At 36.3% G+C, this 21767-nt stretch overlaps 1 long non-coding RNA gene across 1 annotated transcript; it reads left to right on the top strand.

Annotated features, from left to right (window-relative positions):
• Positions 1-8870: 8870 nt before the first annotated feature.
• Positions 8871-16229, top strand: LOC138709415 (uncharacterized). The gene is made up of 2 exons (XR_011334926.1): positions 8871-8956; positions 15895-16229. It is a non-coding gene; the product is annotated as an uncharacterized lncRNA (long non-coding RNA).
• The last annotated feature ends 5538 nt before the right edge of the window (positions 16230-21767 follow it).

Raw genomic sequence — 21767 nt, forward strand, 5'->3', positions numbered from 1 at the left:
TCTTCTTCTTCTTCTTCTTCAGTCCCTTCTGTTGCTAAGTGTTAGGTTCGCCTCTCTCCGTCCATTTCAACCATTTTTCCCCGTCTCTAAACATTCTCTTCATCTCTACCATTGTTTTTCCTTTCTGTTGGCCTATTCTTTCTATTGTATCCTCCCATTTAATCCTTGGTCTTCCTCTTCTCTTTCTTCCTTCCACTCTCATTTCCATCACCTGTTTAACCTTCCTTTCTTCTCCCATACGATATACATGCCCAAACCATTTCAATTGCCTTTCATTAATCACCTCTGTTAATGCTTTTCTCATTTTAACTTCTTCTCTTATCCTGTCATTCCTTATCCTATCTCTTCTGGTCTTTCCTACAGCTCTTCTAAGATATTCATTTCCACTGCTGTTAATTTACTTCGATGTTCATCTAAGAGTGGTAAGCTTTCGGTACTATATTGTATTATAGGTTTAATTATTGAATTATATATCTGTATTTTTGTCTTAGTGGTTATTTTTTTTCCCAACTATTGTATTACTTATTTGATAGTATGCTGATGTTGCTTTCTTTACCCTGTTCAGTACTTCTTGATCTACTCTTCCATCACTCTGAACTTTGCTTCTTGGTCATATTTTTGTGATGTGGTTTTAGTTGAATCCGAAATTCTTTCCGTTACATTTCGTCTCCATGTCTCAATCTCTCATCGGATTTTGTTTTGAATTTTCATTTAGAAGGTCTCTAATATTCTATGCAGTCACGAAGCTCGAGTTGTGAGAGTGCTAGAAACAATAGACTGTGCCGGTACTATTTCGCATTGCCTATAATGAGGCGATATTAACGATCCTAGTGGTTACCAACTATCTATGGATGCAGATTACTACATATTGAGCTTTGTGACTGTATATACTAGACTGTGATCATACTGCAGTGATGTCAAAGCAAGCGCATTTTTCTGACCTTGACGTCGTGCGAGGGCAGCAAGCGCTAAGTATGGAAAGAGGAAGGGTTGTGTATATGAATAAGCAACCTGTTGGATTAAGAAAACAGTGGTGCACAAACTTCAAACGGAACGTGAAATTTTATGTCGTTATTTTTATATGGCTTCTTTCTGTTTGATATTATCTATATTGTCTGTAAAACAAAAGTACTAACACTGATTTCTTAATATTGCACTTGTGTTTTAAATCTTAATAACATAATAAAGAGTTAAGAAGGAATATTCACTTAAATTCCATAGTAGTATAATATTATACTGTATTAAGTGGATGAAACACATCGTTCATAAAGAAAGTGATATTCCAAAGAAAGAGATTGAGTATGACATGATAAGTTGGAATTTATATTGATGGTATCTTTAGCCTTACAAAAGTAATCAATAAACTAATGAAAACAATATTACAGTACAAAGCAAAGTTACCTAGGTACTGTATCTGTTTTAAGTGTAACTAATATTACATAACAAAACTCTTATCGCATTATGCTTTTAAGGTGATATTTGTGAGCAACTTCCTATCATCAGAATATTAAATTATTTTCTCGAAATCTGCTGAAGCTATAGAGCTGACATTTTTACAACACATGGGCACGTATCTTTTGCTTATGATGTAACAGTAGTTGCTTTGTTAATTCATTTCCTCACAAACAATTACCATGCGAATATTTTCAAAATTTTCAATACGCTATCTTCAGTAATACGTATATATATATATACATATATTAGATTTACGAAAACATTCTGTGAGGTTTCTAAATAAATAGGCCCATATCTGAAAATTTCACTTTTCTATATGAAAAGTTGAAAAAATATTTCTTTTGAATAAAAAAATCAAACTTGTGAAATATGAGCATTAAAATTAAAACTTACATTCTTATAATGCACTTATACTTCTCAGGCAAATCTAAAAATTAACATGGATACAGTTTTAATAAGTTCTCTTCCTTTTATCTATTGAATCAGTGCTGCCCATCCGTGAATATAGCTCGACCAAGCGGCATATACTATCTCTTTCGTCTGTCTCTTTCCTTTCCGCTGTAAAGCACTCAGGCTCTCCTGGGCTTTAAAGCGCGCTTGCTCCTGTGGGCATCAATTGACATGCCTGTAATACTGTATTGCTGCATTAGCAGGAATTCAAAATAGACACATCGCGCAAGTTGATTGCCTAGTTGATTTTTGGAAAAAAATGGATAAAGAACTCTTAGATTAGATCATGTCGAAATTGCTTTTAATTAATTTTTTTCTGTGTCCAATATAGTGAGAATTAATTACATCATTAATAAAATGAAGTTGTCCATGCACTCAATATGAAAAGCATCTTATACAATCCCTTCTAGTTAGGGCGTGAAGCTAACAGACCTCGATGGGGAACAGCCTGTTGCACTTCAAGGACTCCTTGTGTGGGTTTTGCAAAGTTATTATAACCCACATGCTTCTCTCTGTGCAATCATCAGCATTATTAGTGATTAGTATAACATGAGACATGCAATAAGTATGTTTTAATGGACATCCAGAATGAAAGCCGGACATAAATATACAGTCAGATGGCATACCGCATATCTCATAAAGTGGCTTGCAATCGATAAAGATGACTTATCTCTGAACTCTCTGGAAATAATGTTAAGAGAATGGAAACTTATATCGTGAATCGCATCTAGCTTATCGCGGGGTAAAAAGAGACACATTCGTTTGAATCCTTTCCTTGCACAGGTCTTTCGCTATCAGTGCATCTTGTCTGCAGCAAGTTTTTGTTCCTATTGTGGATTATTATGGTCCGGCACAGGAATCTGTGGAGTAACTTCGCGCATATGGGGGCGGAGTCTATCTTTGCCGGAGTGTATTGCGGGCAGCATCAGCTCGAGATCGCTAAGGGGTAAGATGCTCGTGGTAGAATGTAGAGTTCTGTTGGAAATTATCCCCTTCTGCAAGCGATTGCTCGCTTCGTTCAAGCAATGCCTCCCCCAGAGCGATCATTGGCCCTAGCTCTCCCACATACCACTTGCGCAGAGGTCTTGTTTCGTATTTCTACTCCACAGATTCTTGGGATGGACCATAGATTCGTGAATATATCACTATGACATTAAGTCTTTACCCTATGTAGAAGCCGTTACAGGTTGGTAAAGCATGACCTTGGATGCGCTGTAGACGAAAATGTGTCTATTCCATACGATTTCCATATGTTGCCGCCCATATAATCTGCGCGAGATGATAAGGCCATGCTTCAACTACAATGAAACGGCTTCTATGTGTTATGATGATGATCTGGTTCGAGTGTTCTGGGAAGGAATTTTCTTATGCCATTAATTCTGTTAGTCTATGGGACGAGTATCGCTAAATTAGGGGAGCTACAGTAGTAGATAGCGAAATCCGGTTTCGAAAACCTGTTATAACGGCTGAATGGATCATCTTGCTGATCTTACGATACCTCCGTTCTGGTTGGGTATTCGTTCATCTCTGTTGGAGCATGTGGACTTGAGGCCAGCTGGTCGACTTTGGCCATCTATGGGCTGTCGCGCCACGGAATTTTTATTTAATGTTAATGATGGTCAGGGGCAAGTATTTACGGAGATTAATTTTATCATTTGTGATTTTTAATATTGGTGTCGGCGAAGATTGTGGAAGTTTGATTTGTACTCTTGGCGGAGATTAATGAGAAATTTTGGAAAATAAAATTATTTTGGAATTGGAGTATTAACTCAGTATAAATATTAGGGTACTTTCCAAATAATTAACATTAAAGGTTCGTTGGATTCTGGTAAAGGCGCGGTATGGCCAATAGACAATATTTGTTGGATTGAGACTGTATTCATTAAAAACGAAAAAAAGCTTGCAGCTCTCTAATTAACACTTTCAAAGTGAAATGTTGAATTCTCCGTCTTTTGAGTTCACTAATGTAATCACAACACCTGGAACACCATGTAATGTAGCCTATTTGGATATGTAACAGATTCAAGTGAAAAAAAAAATCCGAAAAAAACTCAGTATGAAATTCGCTATTAAACGACGCAGTAGTAATAATTCGCGAATGTGTTTATATTTCGCTGTTAGAACTCTATTTCGCGATTTGTCGCGATTGTTTTATCTACATATTATTAATGAGAATCACTTAATTTGTAAAGATTATTAAAAATCTGTTGTATAACTATTATGTCGTGATTTTCGCGATCTCCATAAATACCCGGCCCTAGTGATGGTGGAGGTGATTATGATGATATCTCCATTTCATTGTTCATCACGAAATATAGGCTTATTCATAAGTCCGCGAAACATTAAACAAATTCACCATAAATTTATTATGCAATGGACGATGGTAATTCTTACTCTGTCAGAGAGAGTAACTCTAGGGTCACTAGTAACACATATGGCGTTCAGTAAATGAGAGCAGTCATTTTGTGTTGAAATATGCAAGAACCTCGTCCCTTATGACTACACAGCTATGATTTCGAAAAGAATTCCAGAAACCAGCACCTGTTTTCTACAGTATCAAAAAATGGTGTGAGAAATTCCGGATTTGCATGGATATGCTGGAAAACTGGCTGATGCCACAGCTCAGTGAGGTAATAATTACATCTTTCAACAAGACGGCCGTCCAACTCATTACAAAAAATACATGCGAGGGTATCTCAATCAAAATTTACCACAAAGGTGGATAGAACACGTGGCACAAGATGACACGTTAATTCAGTGACTATCTTGGTCCCCAGATTTAACCCCATGTGACCTTTTTTTGTGGAGGTTTGTCTTTGTGTTTCCACGCCCCGTTAATCTTCAAGATCTTCGCAAATGTATCACCGCTGCTGTGGCTCTGGTTCGACCGTAATATGCTGATATGCACATAGGATGAAATGGATTGTCACAAAGATATCTGCCATATCTGCAAAGATCGACACATTGAGCATTTGTGAAATATAGAAAAAAAACAGTAGTAAAAAACTTGGTGAGTTTATCTCTGTCAGTATAATAAAATTTGGTATCCGTTGCTTAGTTTCTTAGTGATGAATTTTTTTAATGTTTCACTGACTTAGAAATAACCCCGTAGCATCCAAGATGCAGGTCAAAGTTTTGAGGTGAATGAAATTGGTTGGATGGCTACAGGTAGTACATCGGAACACGTTATTTGTGCATTACAAATTGAAAATTTGAATATGTCTCCATTGGCAGTGTTTATTTTATACCGAGCAATAATAATGGTAGTAGAATAGTAGAATTGAACAATATAATGGAACAGCTTACCTGTGGTAATCTTTCAGGGTGGTCCTCTGAAAATCAATACATTTAAGAAAGGGTTGAGAAGATTAGACTGAAAATTTAATAGTAGGTGCAGTGTAATTATCTAAGTTATGTCATGTAATTAATGAAGTTGATATGTAATTAATTAAGGTGATATGTAATTACTCAAGTTAATAATAGTTGGATTTAATAGAAGTACTTATAAGTTAGGTTTACTTTTGATTATAGTAAGTGTTATTATACCATAGTCTTTATTTATAGTCCTAGGTTTATTGCATTAATTTATTTATAGTTAGAATTAAATTTACATTTATTTTATTGTTATTGTTGTAATTATTGTAAATTTTATTAATATCGTCGCCGTCTTCCTAACAAGTATTAGGCCGAGTGACCTGTTACGATCTCAAACTAGAATTTTCAGTCCATCTCTTCTTCGGACGACCTAGAGATCTTTTGCCATGCGATGGTAATGAAACAGTGTTTTGGAATTCTGTATCGATCCACTCGTTCGAGATGACCCTTCCGCTGAAGTTGATATTTGCTAATGAACTGCATAATGGGTTCTATTTGAAGTTCTTGCATCATGTCCTCATGTTTTCATGATCCCAGCGAGTATATCCAGCTGTTGCTCTCATGAACCTCATCTCACTTGCTGTTATTCTACTGACATCTTTATTCTTCACAGTCCACGCTTCACCACCATTGGCTGTGCTAAGGTTTTATACAAGCCTATTCTTGTGTGTCTTTGTACTAGTAAAGGTTTCATGATTTTATTAATGATCCCCATTTCATCATTACAATCCATCTTTGTCATCTGAGGCTTCTGTTGAGACTTGAAAGCAATGTGAAAATGACGTTCAATGGGTTGCTAGCCCAGAGAGGTGCAATTGGTGGGGTTCCCACCTATGCAGCATTTCCTCTGCATATGACATTTCAGTTATACCGCTGATACTCGTTCGTTCAAAACGGGTTGCACCACGTGACGGTGAGGATGGGATTTGGATAGGAGAGGTTGTAGATGGAATGCACATCACTACCTTTTAGCAACCCATTTTATGAATATAATTATTGTAATGTTATTGTTGTATACTATATCACTGCCACCGGGTGTATACCCAATTGTAGTGTTAATAAATGCAAACATACATACAATAAATGATAATATTACTAATAATAATAGACTAATAATAATAATAATAATAATAATAATAACAATAATAACGAATATCCTTTTGAGAAGATTAACTCCATATCTAGATGAAATTATTGGGGATCATCAGTGTGGTTTTAGGCGTAATAGATCGACTATTGATCATATTTTTTGTATTCGACAGATATTGGAGAAAAAATGGGAGTATAAGGGTACAGTACATCAGTTATTCATAGATTTCAAAAAGGCGTATGACTCGGTTAAGAGAGAAGTTTTATATGATATTCTTATTGAATTTGGTATTCCCAAGATACTAGTTCGATTAATTAAAATGTGTCTTAGTGAAACATACAGCAGAGTCCGTATAGGCCAGTTTCTATCTGATCCTTTTCCAATTCACTGCGGGCTAAAGCAGGGAGATGCATTGTCATCTCTACTTTTTAACTTTGCTCTAGAATATGCCATTAGGAAAGTTCAGGATCACACAGAGGGTTTGGAATTGAACGGGTTACATCAGCTTCTTGTCTATGCGGATGACGTGAATATGTTAGGAGAAAATCCACAAACGATTAGGGAAAACACGGAAATTCTACTTGAAGCAAGTAAAGCAATAAGGTTGGAAGTAAACCCCGAAAAGACTAAGTATATGATTATGTCTCGTGACCAAAATATTGTACGAAATGGAAATATAAAAATTGGAGGTTTATCCTTCGAAGAGGTGGAAAAATTCAAATATCTTGGAGCAACAGTAACAAATATAAATGACACTCAGGAGGAAATTAAACACAGAATAAATATGGGAAATGCCTCTTATTATTCGGTTGAGAAGCTTTTGTCATCTAGTCTGCTGTCAAAAAATCTGAAAGTTAGAATTTATAAAACAGTTATATTACCGGTTGTTCTATATGGTTGTGAAGCTTGGACTCTCACTTTGAGAGAGGAACAGAGATTAAGGGTGTTTGAGAATAAGGTTCTTAGGAAAATATTTGGGGCTAAGAGGGATGAAGTTACAGGAGAATAGAGAAAGTTACACAACGCAGAGCTGCACGCATTGTATTCTTCACCTGACATAATTAGGAACATTAAATCCAGACGCTTGAGATGGGCAGGGCATGTAGCACGTATGGGCGAATCCAGAAATGCATATAGAGTGTTAGTTGGGAGGCCGGCGGGAAAAAGACCTTTAGGGAGGCCGAGACGTAGATGGGAAGATAATATTAAAATGGATTTGAGGGAGGTGGGATATGATGATAGAGACTGGTTTTATCTTGCTCAGGATAGGGATCATTGGCGGGATTATGTGAGGGCGGCAAAAGCCAATAAGTAAGTAAGTAAGTAGTAATAATAATAATAATAATAATAATAATAATAATAATAATGGTACAGTCCCAGAAACAAAATTTGGGCCACCTAATGTTACAAGTTCCAGATACAACGCATTGCGCATGTATACAGTAAACGAGGGCGCCTAAATGTATGCTGCTTGTGAACAGTCTTGCGAAGCTTGTTGCCTGCATAGAGGAGACCTGTCTTCAGACAGTTGACGTCTTTACTCTTTCGAATTCTGCACACCTCAACACCAAATTACCTTTCGCCTCGTTTCTCTTATCTATACTCTAACCACGACGTAAATACCAGATCACTTATCTGTGGCACGCTAAGTATACCTCTTCATAGAACATCTTGTTATTCATCATCTTTTGCAGTATCCACCTCGCGTCAATGGAATTCCTTGTCACAAAGTATTAGGGGCTGGAAGACAATAGACACCGTTAAAAACAGCTTAAAAGATAACCTTATTAGCATTTCACTCCAATCATACTGATTTAAACTATCACTGACTACATTGTTACTTCTTTCTTTAGACATCGTCCTGATAGTGCTGTATTTTCAAAATTGTCTCATAGTAATCTCTTTCTATTATCTAATATTATTTGAAATATATTAACATTCTATGTATTTTAGCTTAATTCTGCTACACAGTTTATTTCAGTGTTTAATTAATAGTTCATAGTATTTTGTCGTTTAATTCGTAAATAACTCTTGTATACATGTAACTCTCATCTCAATCAAATTGTTGAATTCTTTGTAAGTTCATGCATATGTATATATACTTTTTGCTGGTTGAGTGGAAGAGAAGGCCTTACGGCCTTAACTCTGCCAGCTAAAATAAATTATTATTATTATTATTATTATTATTATTATTATTATTATTATTATTATTATTAAACAATCTTATCTTCCTCCTTTTTTTTCTCTATTTTGTATTTTTTTTTTAAATTTAATTAGGAGTTTAATCTGGAAGAATTTTCTTGCGTGTGGGATTCTTCTAACGATACGTAAGTCCTCGTCCGGACAGATGTTCCTGGGACAATGTCGCGATGCTCTTATTGCATGCCGACGTAACCTTGACGTGTTTCCTTGCCTGTGCGCTTCCGGTGTGCGTCACCTTGCCAATCACCTTCCGATGAGAGCTACCCCGAGGTCGACCGTGGGGGTGGGGGAGCAGAATAAAACAGCGCGGGCTGGTTCCTGCTCGGTCATATCGTAATTGCACGTCCGAGGGAAACGTACGGTGCCGCCATGGGATACTTGCAGGTACGTGTGCTCTCAGGTCAAGGTCGAGTAGGGCGAAACCGGTAGATTGAGCGACATGGTTAGAATAATAATTAGCGTTTTTATATCACTTTTGTAGTAGTTATGTAAATAAGATTTAATACTTTTATAATATTAGATGAGGTACGACATTTTTGGAATGACATATTGTCTCCATCATCGAGGAAGACAGAGAGGAACCCATGTGTTGGAACTTTCACAAAGGGATGTGGAAGCTGTAGGATAGTTCTTTCTGACGGTTCCAACAGTTTAGGTTTCTCCTTTTCTTGCCTTTCCTAATGATTAGTCGATTCGTAGGGCTAAAACGGTGGATGTTCCTGCATTTTGACACGATACAGTAACTCAAAAATCTCATATAAATTATACAGATTTGTAAATATCATCGAATACTGTAACAACACGAAACAGGATGGCCGATAAGTACAGTGCAGTTTTATAAGGATTACTATTACTGCTACTAATATTCATTCAAGTTTTCTACCCAAGGGCAGGTCTTTCCTTGCAATCTCAAATCTTTCCTATTTTCTGCCTTCCTCTTAAACTTCACATACGTTTAATATATTCTAATGCCGTCTATCATCTGATATCTTCTTCTGCCACGAACTTTTCTCCCGTTCACCATCTCTTCCAGAGCATCCTTCAGTATGCAATTTCTTTTGAGCCAGTGACCCTGCCAATTCCTTTTTCTCTTCCGGTTCAGTTTCAGCACCGTTCTTTCTTCCCCCATTCTTTCCATGTTTGGAGTTTTTCTTGGGAAAGAAAGAAAGAAAGAAAGAAAGAAAGAAAGAAAGAAAGAAAGAAAGAAAGAAAGAGGTAGCTTTCTCGCACACCACTCTCCCTTTCGCATTTTAAAATATTCTACGGAGCCCCAGCATGGAGGTGAGGAGAGTGGATTTGACTAGTTGAGCCCTGCGGACTTCACTGAAATCCTACATCATGTATACCCAGATTGCTCGGCCTTATAAGCTTTGACGGTAACAACGTTTGTCAGGTTTACTATGCTGCCATCTAGTTGTTACATAAGGAGTCACGTCATAACTCCCATTTGAACTGCATTAGCGACTGTACTGCCATCTCGTGTTTGTCTACGGCGGACGGGTGGCGATCCTGGCGGTTGTTCTCTTCAAAGTGCTACCGATTGTAACATAGGGATGAGATATCTGTTTCATAGTAAGATGATCTAGGCTGAAATTCACCGCAATGGTTAAGTATCATTTCTATCTGGGTTTTTGACCCGATCAGGGACCGGGAAATCCCAACTAGCGTTTATAATAATAATAATAATAATAATAATAATAATAATAATAATAATAATAATAATAGGCATAATTCAAACACAGGTTATGCAGGTTAGGAGTATGTGTTCTCTTTCGTCTTCAACATTTCGAGATACCTCAGAATTATCGAATCTCTGCATTTCTTAGTCATTCTTCTCATTGTGTTCTGATTCTGGTCTGTAATTATAGAACATGTGTGATATTCTGGTGAAGTTCATTCTTGTAACATAAAGCGTACACCAGTTAGTTCGTCAGAGACTATCCAGAGTACACCTCAGGAAATGGATGTATGTTGCACTCGCAATGAATCATGGAGAATTGTAGGGTTGTCACATGGAAACCTAAGTACCCAGAAAAAACACCGGGGTGATGTCTGGACCACGGACTTATAGGCCTAGACACAAGTTATAAATTCAGCATGAAACAGGATTTGAACCCGGTCCCCGTGGCTTTGCCCAACGAGGTGGCACTGAATCATAGTGTCTATTTTGTTATACCTTTATATTATATCAGTAATATTGTTTATTCTTGGTCTCTTTTCTTATCCTGAGCGTTTCCGCGCATTCCGTGGGATTATCCAAAATTAACTCTGTTCTCTTCTGACAGAGGGCAGTATCTTCGGCCATTTTGTGCTACTTACCGGACAGATGGCTGGTCTATCACGGAAGATGGTTGATGGCATACGGAGTATAATAATTATGCATTGTAGGATTGGGTAGGAAGCACTGTCTACTATATACAGTCACGAAGCTTGAGTTTTGAGGGTGCTAGAAACAATAGACTGTGACGGTACTATTTTGCATTGCCTGTAATGAGGCGATATTAGCGATGCTAGTGGTGAGCAACTATCTAATGTTTGCATATTTACTACGTATTGAGCTTCGCGACTGTATATACTAGACTGTGGTAGGAAGCATGTCGTGACCCTTTGTAATTGGTTCCATCCCTGCACAAATCTGTCGAGACTTTGGAAACCACGAAAAGTCTAAGTCAGGGTAGCCGGTCCAGACTTACCGATTACAATTAGGCCTAATCATTATGCTCGGTTTAGTTGGTTTATAATTTCATTTTATTATGGTAAGCTACAACGAGTCTGTGAGAGTGATATATACAGTGTCATTTCTGCCGTTGTAATAACATAATCTACATTGTTTTTGTAGGTCTACACTTTTCACTGGTATAAAAGCACCTGAAGTAAACAAAACACTTCTTTCCAACTCCCTTTTTACATTTCGTAATCATTTCACTAACGCTGGAAACATGTACAATTGAAAGTGAGGTTAATGAAATACTAACAAAAGACAGCAGGTGCGCTACTACTTAAAACAATACAAGTCTTTAAGTGCGTGTGAACTTAAGAGTTGTTACGCTTGCTTATCAGTAAGTTTCTTGCTAATGTGTACACGTGTTTATACATATTGCTTGCAAAGAAGTTCATCACTCGCACTAACTCAATTTCGGAACAATATCTAGCGCCACGATCATCACTACCGTCGTCATCATCATCATCATCATCATCATAGTTCATTATTTATTAATCACATTTGGAAGGGAAATAAAATGTAACAGTATTCTTTCAGAACTTAAACCATTCTTCATCTTTGATTACACGTAGTATTAAAATTTTAATTCATTTGTGACAAACGTTTTTATTCGGAATTATAATGAAATATTTTGCCTCTACATACATTATTGTCGTACATATAATATTAAGTACAATTGAATGAAATTTAATATGAGATTATGTTAAGATCAGTACGAATTTCCTGTAGGCGATGGATGGGTAGTTAAAATATTGTTTAGAGATATACCTTTTTTGTATAAAGATCACTTAAATAGATGTTATAAATGTGCCCATACTTTTATTTGAAGTTCATTAATATAGAAACACTATTCTGGTTACTGCACTGTGTACTTAATAACGCTGAAACACTCTGTGCTGTGATTTTAAATGTTTTATAATTTGTGATATTCTTCTGAAGTTCATGGAGGACAGTAGTGTTTCGCATTTTATCGCAACTCGAATTTTTGCTTATTTGTCTAAATTATGAAAAAGTCTGATGTCGCCCTTTGATAAGCATTTTCAAAATTTATAGTCGACTTAGTTTCACATTTTACATGTCTTACATCTGGTTTACATTACTTTCTTACTTATGGCTTTTAAGGAACCAGGAGGTTCATTTCCGCCCTCACATAAGCCCGCCATCGGTCCCTATCCTGAGCAAGATTAATCCAATCCCTACCACCATATCCCACCTCACTCAAATCCATTTTAATATTATGCTCCCATTTACGTCTCGGCCTCCCCAAAGGTCTTTTTCCTTCCGGCCTCCCAACTAACACTCTATATGCATTTCTGGATTCACCTATATGTGCTACATGCGCTACACATCTCTAACATCTGTATTTAATGTTCCTAATTATGTCAGGTGAAGAATACAATGCGTGCAGTTCTGCGTTGTGTAGCTTTCTCCATAATCCTGTAACTTCATCCCTCTTGCTCCCAAATATTTTTCTAAGTACCTTATTCTCAAATAGGCCCTACCCTTATCCTCTGTTCCTCTCTCAAAGTCAGAGTTCAAGTTTCACAACCATATAGAACAACACCGGTAATATGACTGTTTTCGAGAGCAGACTGGATGATGAAAGCTTCTCAGCCGAATAATAACAGGCATTTTCCATATTTATTCTGCGTTTAATTTCCTTCCGAGTGTTGTTCATATTTGTTACTGTTGTTTCAAGATAGCCTATTTGAACTTTCCCACCTTTTGAAAGGATAAATTTCCAATTTTTATATTTCCATTTTGTACAATGTTCTGGTCACGAGACGTAATCATATACTTTGTCTTTTCGGGATTTACTTCGAAACTTATGTGTTTAGTTTGTAAAATTCCCGTGTTTTCCCTAGTAGTTTTTGGATTTTCTCCTAACATATTCACATCATCTGGTTTACATATTGTTACAAATTCAAATGCATATTAGCTTCTTGTTTCTTAGTACACATATCATCGTATGAGTCGTTCATGTTGGTATCCTCAGGAAAAAAAAAAAAAAAAAAAAAAAAAAAAAAAAAAAAAAAAAAAAAAAACATTCTTTGGTTTTTCCGTTATATTATTGGTGCTATAAAGCTTGGGATAAAGTGTTATTGGTACATTTATGTAATAATAGCAGAATAAGTAGTAACATTCCGGGTAACTTCCCCGTTACTGTTTTTCTACCATCGATTGGTACGTGATCTTTGCTGAATTCGAATCTAGCTATCCGTGATGTCTTGCTGACTCTGAAATCGTTGAGTTGGGTAGTATCGGACATCAGGTAATATCGGACAGTGCGTTTCTTTCATCTACCACCAGATGGTAGTACCTGAATAACATGGTTACGTTTCTGTATGCGACATCACAGAAACGTAACCATGTCATTCAGGTACTATCATCTGGTGGTAGATGAAAGATACTCACTGTCCGATATTACCCGATGTCGATACTACCCAACTCTCCCCTAACTACGTGCTTTTCCTGCCACAAACGAGAGAAAATTCCAAGTTTACTACAATGGGTAATAATTTGGCGGACAGCTGCTTGAAACAGCCTTGCCTCGCGTGTGGAGACTGGCATCTCTCCGGGTTCCTTCGCAGGTCGAATTGTTACAGGTCGTGAACACGTTAATTACCGCGGGCGCTTTCATTTGTTATTCTAAACACATAGAATACATGACCCGGAGTCTTTGGACGAGTTGCGAAATAGTATATGCATACTGGACAAGCAGCGGTTTCCAATCGTTCATAGAAGGAGGTGTCGTTGAACCTCTTAAGGAATAGTCGCTTATTGGTATCAACTACAGGTTACGCAATCTTGATTACTTGATAGGATTCTTGTTTCGGCGAATATATAAGTAAGATTATGGCTTATGGTAAAATGTTTTATAGGATTTTTTATTTGGAAACTCTAAGAATAGTAACAAAAAAAACCTCAGTCAGGATAGTCGCACTAGAAGATCAGACAGCCTGGACTTGAGGATAGATTATTGCTCTCTGAACTTCTTGGCATGCTTATTAAAACAGTGGTAGGTATATCAACTTTAAATTTAATCAGTTTAACATCATGCAATTTATGAGGAAATATTGTGTAACTACTCTCAATTTCACATAGAGACTCGTATTTACTACTACTAAACGGCGGTAGTATAAACTATCAAGAGTATTAGTTAGTTTTCGAATTCCATAGGCCTACATTTATGTCAATTCTTTGGTGAGGAAAATTGTTTGTCGTCTTTAAAATTTAGTTTTAACAAGAAAATGGACTATTAGTAGTAGTAGTAGCAGTAGCAGCAGCAACTTACTTACTTACTTACTTAATTACTTACTTACTTACTTACTGGCTTTTAAGGAACCCGGAGGTTCATTGCCGCCCTCACATAAGCCCGCCATCGGTCCCAATCCTGAGCAAGATTAATCCAGTCTCTACCATCATATCCCACCTCCCTGAATTCCATTTTAATATTATCTTCCCATCTAAGTCTCGGCCTCCTCAAAGGTCTTTTTCCCTCCGGCCTCCCAACTAACACTCTGTATGCATTTCTGGATTCGCCCATACGTGCTGCATGCCCTGCCTATCTCAAACGTCTGGATTTAATGTTCCTAATTATGTCGGGTGAAGAATACAATGCGTGCAGTTCTGTGTTGTGTAACTTTCTCCATTCTCCTATAGCTTCATCCCTCTTAGCCCCAAATATTTTCCTAAGCATCTTATTCTCAAACACCCTTAACCTATCTTCCTCTCTCAAAGTGAGAGTCCAAGTTTCACAACCATACAGAAGAACAGGTAATATAACTGTTTTATAAATTCTAACTTTCAGATTTTTGGACAGCAGACTGGATGATAAGAGCTTCTCAACCGAATAATAACACCCATTTCCCATATTTATTCTGCGTTTAATTTCCTCCCGAGTGTCATTTATATTTTTTACTGTTGCTCCAAGATATTTGAATTTTTCCACCTCTTCGAAGGATAAATCTCCAATTTTTATATTTCCATTTCGTACAATATTCTGGTCACGAGACGTAATCATATACTTTGTCTTTTCGGGATTTACTTCCAAACCGATCGCTTTACTTGCTTCAAGTAAAATTTCCGTGTTTTCCCTAATCGTTTGTGTATTTTCTCCTAACATATTCACGTCATCCGCATAGACAAGAAGCTGATGTAACCCGTTCAATTCCAAACCCTCTGTGTGATCCTGAACTTTCCTAATGGCATATTCTAAAGCGAAGTTAAAATGTAAAGGTGATAGTGCATCTCCATGCTTTAGCCCGCAGTGAATTGGAAAAGCATCAGATAGAAACTGACCTATACGGACACTGCTGTATGTTTCACTGAGACACATTTTAATTAATCGAACTAGTTTCTTGGGAATACCAAATTCAATAAGAATATCATATAATACTTCCCTCTTAACCGAGTCATATGCCTTCCTCTTATTATTTTATAAACTATTTTCGATCTGTATGTATGTATGTAATGTATGTATGTGTGCGTACGTGCGTGCGTGCGTACGTACGTACAACATAGTAAGCATTCTCAGACCGGTCTGTCTGTATTCGTCTTTAGTGGTGCGTTGTGTGACTTTATTACCGCCATCTTTCAGATCGTTGTACTAATTCTGGCAGTCTTGGCCGTCGCTCAAGCTATCATCTGTCAGTTCGACGACTCTGGACCGCACTTCTTCGGGATGAGAGTACAAGACGGCCTGAGCATGGTGCTAGTACGGGGCGATGCCGAAGAGGAGTATCAAGGAAAACAGCGCGGCAGTCTCAGTCCTGGCACGCACCCCAACGTCAACTGCTGCTGAGCGGTCCGACGGAACAAATCTTCAACCAAAGAGTCCACAAACACTCCTCGTGCAAGTGGACAGATTCTATAATTGTGACACTACTATTTAGACTCCAGATATTCGCGTCGTGAGGTCTAAAGAGAACTGAAGGACAAAAGTGCGATTTTTCTTAGTTTGTCTAGCGAATTCATGTTTTCTATTTTAATGAAAACTTGAAACAATTCAAAATTTATTTTCATCACTTGAAATATGTCCCAATTTTTGGTAATAACCGTTAATAATTTTATTACAAAACTGGAACATATGTGTCGTAAGAAATAGTGACGCTTTATTTCCAAAAATCGCAAGGAAAGAAACAACAGAAGAAAAGAAAAAAAATGGAAGATCAGCAAATACGATAAAACAAAATTTAAACTCGGCATGATTTGTAGAAGAGAGGGAATCTCATTAAATTAAGAAGGTTAGGACAAATTAAATTTTCTTAGATGTTTTACTTCAAGAGGTATAACAGATAAGAGCGATTTAAGATTTTAAAATGTTAATCGTTTTTCGAAGTTCTGGGTTTTTGCAGCACAAAAAAAAAATAAAGGAACATTCAACATTCTATAGCCGATACATAGATCTAAAACGGATATAACAAAGTGAACCCCCCCCCCCAAAATAACCGCTTACAGTATTACAGAAATGTTTCAAGATATACAATACTATTTCTGATATTAATCATATAGGCCTAGTTCTCTGTATCATGTATAGCCGATACTTATATACATTACTTTATTTTGTTACTTTATTGACATTTAAATATTCTTACTCAGTCAGATCTGATTTCAGTGTTATAAACTTATACTTCTTTCATTTATATGTCAGTCTCGGAGAAATTTTTAAAATGTATATAAACTCCGTTTCTGAAATCTGTAGAGTAAGTCGATGCATTTGGATGGAGCCGATGACAAGCGATGGAGCCTTTCAGTGCGGAAGTGTGTTTCGGGCTGCATCGGCTCAAGGCCGCTAAGGGGCAGATGCGCGTGGTAAGCAATTCTTTCCCCCAGAACGGCCATTGAACTGACTGCCTCCACTCACCCATTGCGTAAAAGACTTGTTTCGTCTCCTATAATCTACAGATTCCAGAAACGGAGTATAGAAATCCTATGTTCATAGTTTATGATATGAAAGTAACGTAATATAAAGGAGTTTCCACTGCATTTACGTTTCATAAAAGCATTCAAAATAATTGTAGATTAATGTATAATCTATGGTGATAACTGAAATTCTTCAATGTTTTAAAATAATTAAGACAGTGTTATAATTGATATAACATGTTACTTCATTTTGTCTAAATGTTAGTGAACTCTGGAAAAATATCACAAAGAGAGTCATATCAAAACTGCTTAAAGTATGATGGAGTTTTAGCTTTTTATTATAAATCCGGTTCACATGATTTGTTGTGTTAGGAAGAAATAACCTGCATTTTTTTCAAATTCACTTCTTTTATTTCAGAATTAATTTTTAATATGTACAGTAATAATGTTTTCTATTGGAAATAAGAATATGACTTTCTTCAGTTTAAGGAAAACCATTATAGGGATGGATTAAATATTTTCTAAAATAAGAAATTCATCTTCCTAGCAACTGATTAATATAATTAGCTTATTTATTTCGAATTTCATATTTGTTTCTCTGGAAAAATGTTCAGAATCTCTGAATTTCAACGAAATGTTATAATGACCCTTCATCTGAATATAACTCCTCCAGGTAACATAGTTTAACTGTATTATATTGTAGACCTACGTGTCTGCTTTCTGTGATACGTAATTTATGTAATTACGTCCCTGTGATATTTTATTAACGTAATAGTCTTGCTCCATATGTCGACATTCGCTGTTTATATTACGTACTATGTGCTGCTTTATTTATGATTCAGTGTGTATTTACTGTGTTATTATGTATTGCTTATTTATTGAATTACATTTCATTTTATAAAACTTATGTTGTTACATTTAGTTTTCTATCCTGCATTCCTCCTAACGGGACACTTCTATGAGTTTTAAATCTTTTACAATTTTCATCCAAAATTAATGAATTTCAAACTACATAAACATGGCTACAATACTATCATCTGTACAAAATTTGGTGCCATTGGGACTAATAGTTTTGAAATTATATTTTTTAAATGCATTTTATATTGATGTTACTAAAAAGGCTCCTTGCGTCACTGTTTTCACAATTTTTAATTCATAATAGCTCAAAAGCTTAAAAGTAGTCATGGGAACATAAATTAATTAGCTTTTTGAGCTCGGTCTAAATAGAGAGCCATAATAACTAGTGTCCCCTTAATAGCAAGCAAATTATTTGTCTATATATTTTGATGTACCGAAGTACATATGATATTTCCATGCAGATATTCTGCTGAAAAGCCGGGTTCAAATCCCGGCGCCGGAGAGAATTTTTCTCCGTTCCATCACTCTTTCATCAAATTATTTGTCATTAAAACCTTGCATAATTATAGTTTCTTGAAACTTGGCCTATGCCAAAATTTCGAAATTAAATATGCTAGTAATTATATAATACTGAATATCTAACGAAATGCATAGTTTTATAAAAGTCTGTCGAATCAGTGACGGAAACTTAGATCTTATGTTCGTCTCATGTCTCATGGGTGCTGTGTTTTCTGGAGCAATAACTTTGCGCCATGCTGAAAACGAAATGGCCTCATTTTGAATGTCAAATTTTAGTGGATATTTTGTATCAACACAAGGAATGGCTAAAAAAAGGTAGTTCTTGTGAAGGAATAAGATGAAGAAGAAAGCAAGGGATGGCGATAATGATTTCGAAGACGACGATATGGCTAATATAATTCGGCATCATTATAGGCTACGCTTTATTTATTTGCATACATATTTCCATCATACAAATGTTGTCCGAAAACACTTGAGACATACGAGGTGGACATTAAAGTAATGAGACTGATGTTTTCCCAACTCTTGAGGCAACCCTGTAGCCTCCTATCAAATATACTGTATGTTTGACCTTGGTCCTTACTCCACCCGAATTCAACTGGCAAGTGTAGAGTAACTGCTTGATCAGTGAAGTTGTGTGTTTGCTTCTCATCAATACAATGAAATCTCATAACATCACCCTTGTGTGAACTCGATGAAAATGCCACAGCAACGTATGGAAACCTTCAGCAGACTTCTGGAAATTAAGTGATTTTAAGAACACAAGTTTTTCGATGACCTAAAATTTTGCCGAGGGCAGAAGCAATGTTGAAGATGAACATCAACAACTTCACGGACAGATGACAACATTGTCAGGATAAAGAAGTTGTACGAACCGATAGGCGATTAACAGCCAGAATGGTAGCACAAGAATTGAACATGAATCGGGAAACTGTTCGCCTCATTCTAACTGAAGACCTGGGTATGAGAAAAATTTGTGCAAAAATCGTTCCAAAAAATCTCACCGGCAACAGCGAGATAAACGGAGAAATGTGGTTGCTCAACTGTCTCAACACTATCGCTGCCTCTATATTCACCTGGCTTTGCTCCATGCGACTTCTCTTTATTTCTTATTGTGATAGGAAGCCATTTTCATACAACAGAAGACGTCTAAAAGGCCTTAACCAAGGCATTAAACAGTATCTCAAAAGATGAGTGGCAGTGGCAGTAGCAGCAACGTTGGAATAAGTGTGTGCAGTCTCAAGGGAACTAATTTGAGTATGATGACAATGTAGTTAGTTAAAAATATAAGTAAAAGTGTTTTTTAAATCAGTCTCATTACTTTATTATCCGAACTGGTAGACATATTTATGTACTGTATATTATATAAATAAAATTACTGATGTGAACTAACTATTTTAGGTCTGCAGTGTGTTTTGCTGATTATGATATCTGTAGAAAGAATAACTAGCTCCGATACCATGTGATTAGTCACATTGTTTTGTTTGATATAATTCTGTTACTATGTAGTGAAAATTCTTACATTTTACTTTATTCCTCCCCGGTGATTTGACCAGAAAATATTGAACACGAGCGAAATCCATCCAACCTATACACAGACAGATAAACAGATAACATTTCAATCACCATTTTTGCGTGAAGTTGAAAACGTAGTATAACTACTTTCTGTGCACTTTGTAATAACGTTTATGGAAAGAGATTTTGCAAGATAGTCGAAATATAGACACAGAAGTATATTAATAAAATGAATAATAAATTTCATAAATAAATAGTAGCATACAGCAACTTGAATTGTTTCTTTTTCAAGGGTGTTTAAATTGAGTTTCCGATGTGTGCAGTTGTACATATCTTTTGATAAAGGAGAAAGTTTTCAGATACAAGAAGTAATATTGTCCTCAGCAGTATCAATTGAGAAGTCCTGTAGTTATAGAAAAGTTTGGACGTGAGACTGCATGATCTGTATATGTATATTATTGTTATTGATTCTCATAAAGCTGTAACACAAGCTAAACGACGTGTCATATAGATTGACAGGATGCGAAATCATTTCTTTCCCCTTGTACTTATTCTGAGTCCGTCAGTGATCGTGCGGTAGCTGTTACCTCTTATACCCACACCCCCAAGCTGTACACACAAGAAAATAAAATATGAAATTAAGTACATATGTGAATATAAAATGCAGCCACACAGATGTTTGACAATTGCTTGTTTCTGTAGATTTTAGTTTCGTTGTTACAATATTTTGAACTAATCACTAATTTTATTAATTAAGGAATGTTAGTTTGTGTTATGAAGTCAGGGGGGAGTGACACAATGCAGATTGTCCCATTGTGTATGCTGTAGAGTAGCAAATAGCGGTGAAGATTACATTTATCTACTGCTTTCAGTAGCTTTCTAATGTGCTAATTGATGTAAATAGCAATAAGGATGAAATACAAACTCTTAGAAATATAGATTATCGGTAAACATTTTCAATAATAAAATTTGTTACTTTGTGTTGAAAATCAATTAGTCGAATGTTTGTGAGATGGGCAGTAGCATCTTCCCCTTCACTGGTGGGAGAGAGTGTAAGTAGAGGGGAAAGGCCTCTCAACCAAACTGAAATAGGGAGTAGCTAGTAGATCTCTTATCATGTCGCTTAAGTTTCCCATTAAGTCGAGAATTGCCGCAAAGACCTTGGTGATCTGGCGGAACGGAATGGAGTGATACTGGTTGTCTGGTCACAGGGGCATAGTTGCCAATGAGAGAGTTGATTTCCTGGGAAAGGACGCGGCTGAAAATTTTCGTCTTGCATAAGAATAATTGCATGAGATTGTAGATAAATATAAAACCACTTCTCTAAACTTAATAAGTACTTTAATAATTTAGACGGCAGTGTTATTGGGGACTATTTATTATGCAAGAAAAATTAATGCCGAAGTACAGAAATTGATAAAGTTCATGTCTGGCTTTCATGTATGAGACTAAAATGTGATGATTGAAAGATCCTCAAGAAACGTCACTGAGCAGATATTTACTTGGAAAAGCATCGACATCAGTTGTAGTAGGCACTGCTCTCTTTGAAAACATAAGCATTCAATGGAAACCCAACATATAGCTTATATTTATTTATTTATTTATTTATTTATTTACTTATTTATTTAATCTGACAGGATTAAGGCCATAAGGCCTTCTCTTCCATTCTCTGTGCCTGAAGAAGAAACTGACGTAAATTATGATTATATCTCTTAT

The sequence above is a fragment of the Periplaneta americana genome, chromosome 11 (genome assembly GCF_040183065.1).
Source record: "Periplaneta americana isolate PAMFEO1 chromosome 11, P.americana_PAMFEO1_priV1, whole genome shotgun sequence".
NCBI lineage: Eukaryota > Metazoa > Arthropoda > Insecta > Blattodea > Blattidae > Periplaneta > Periplaneta americana.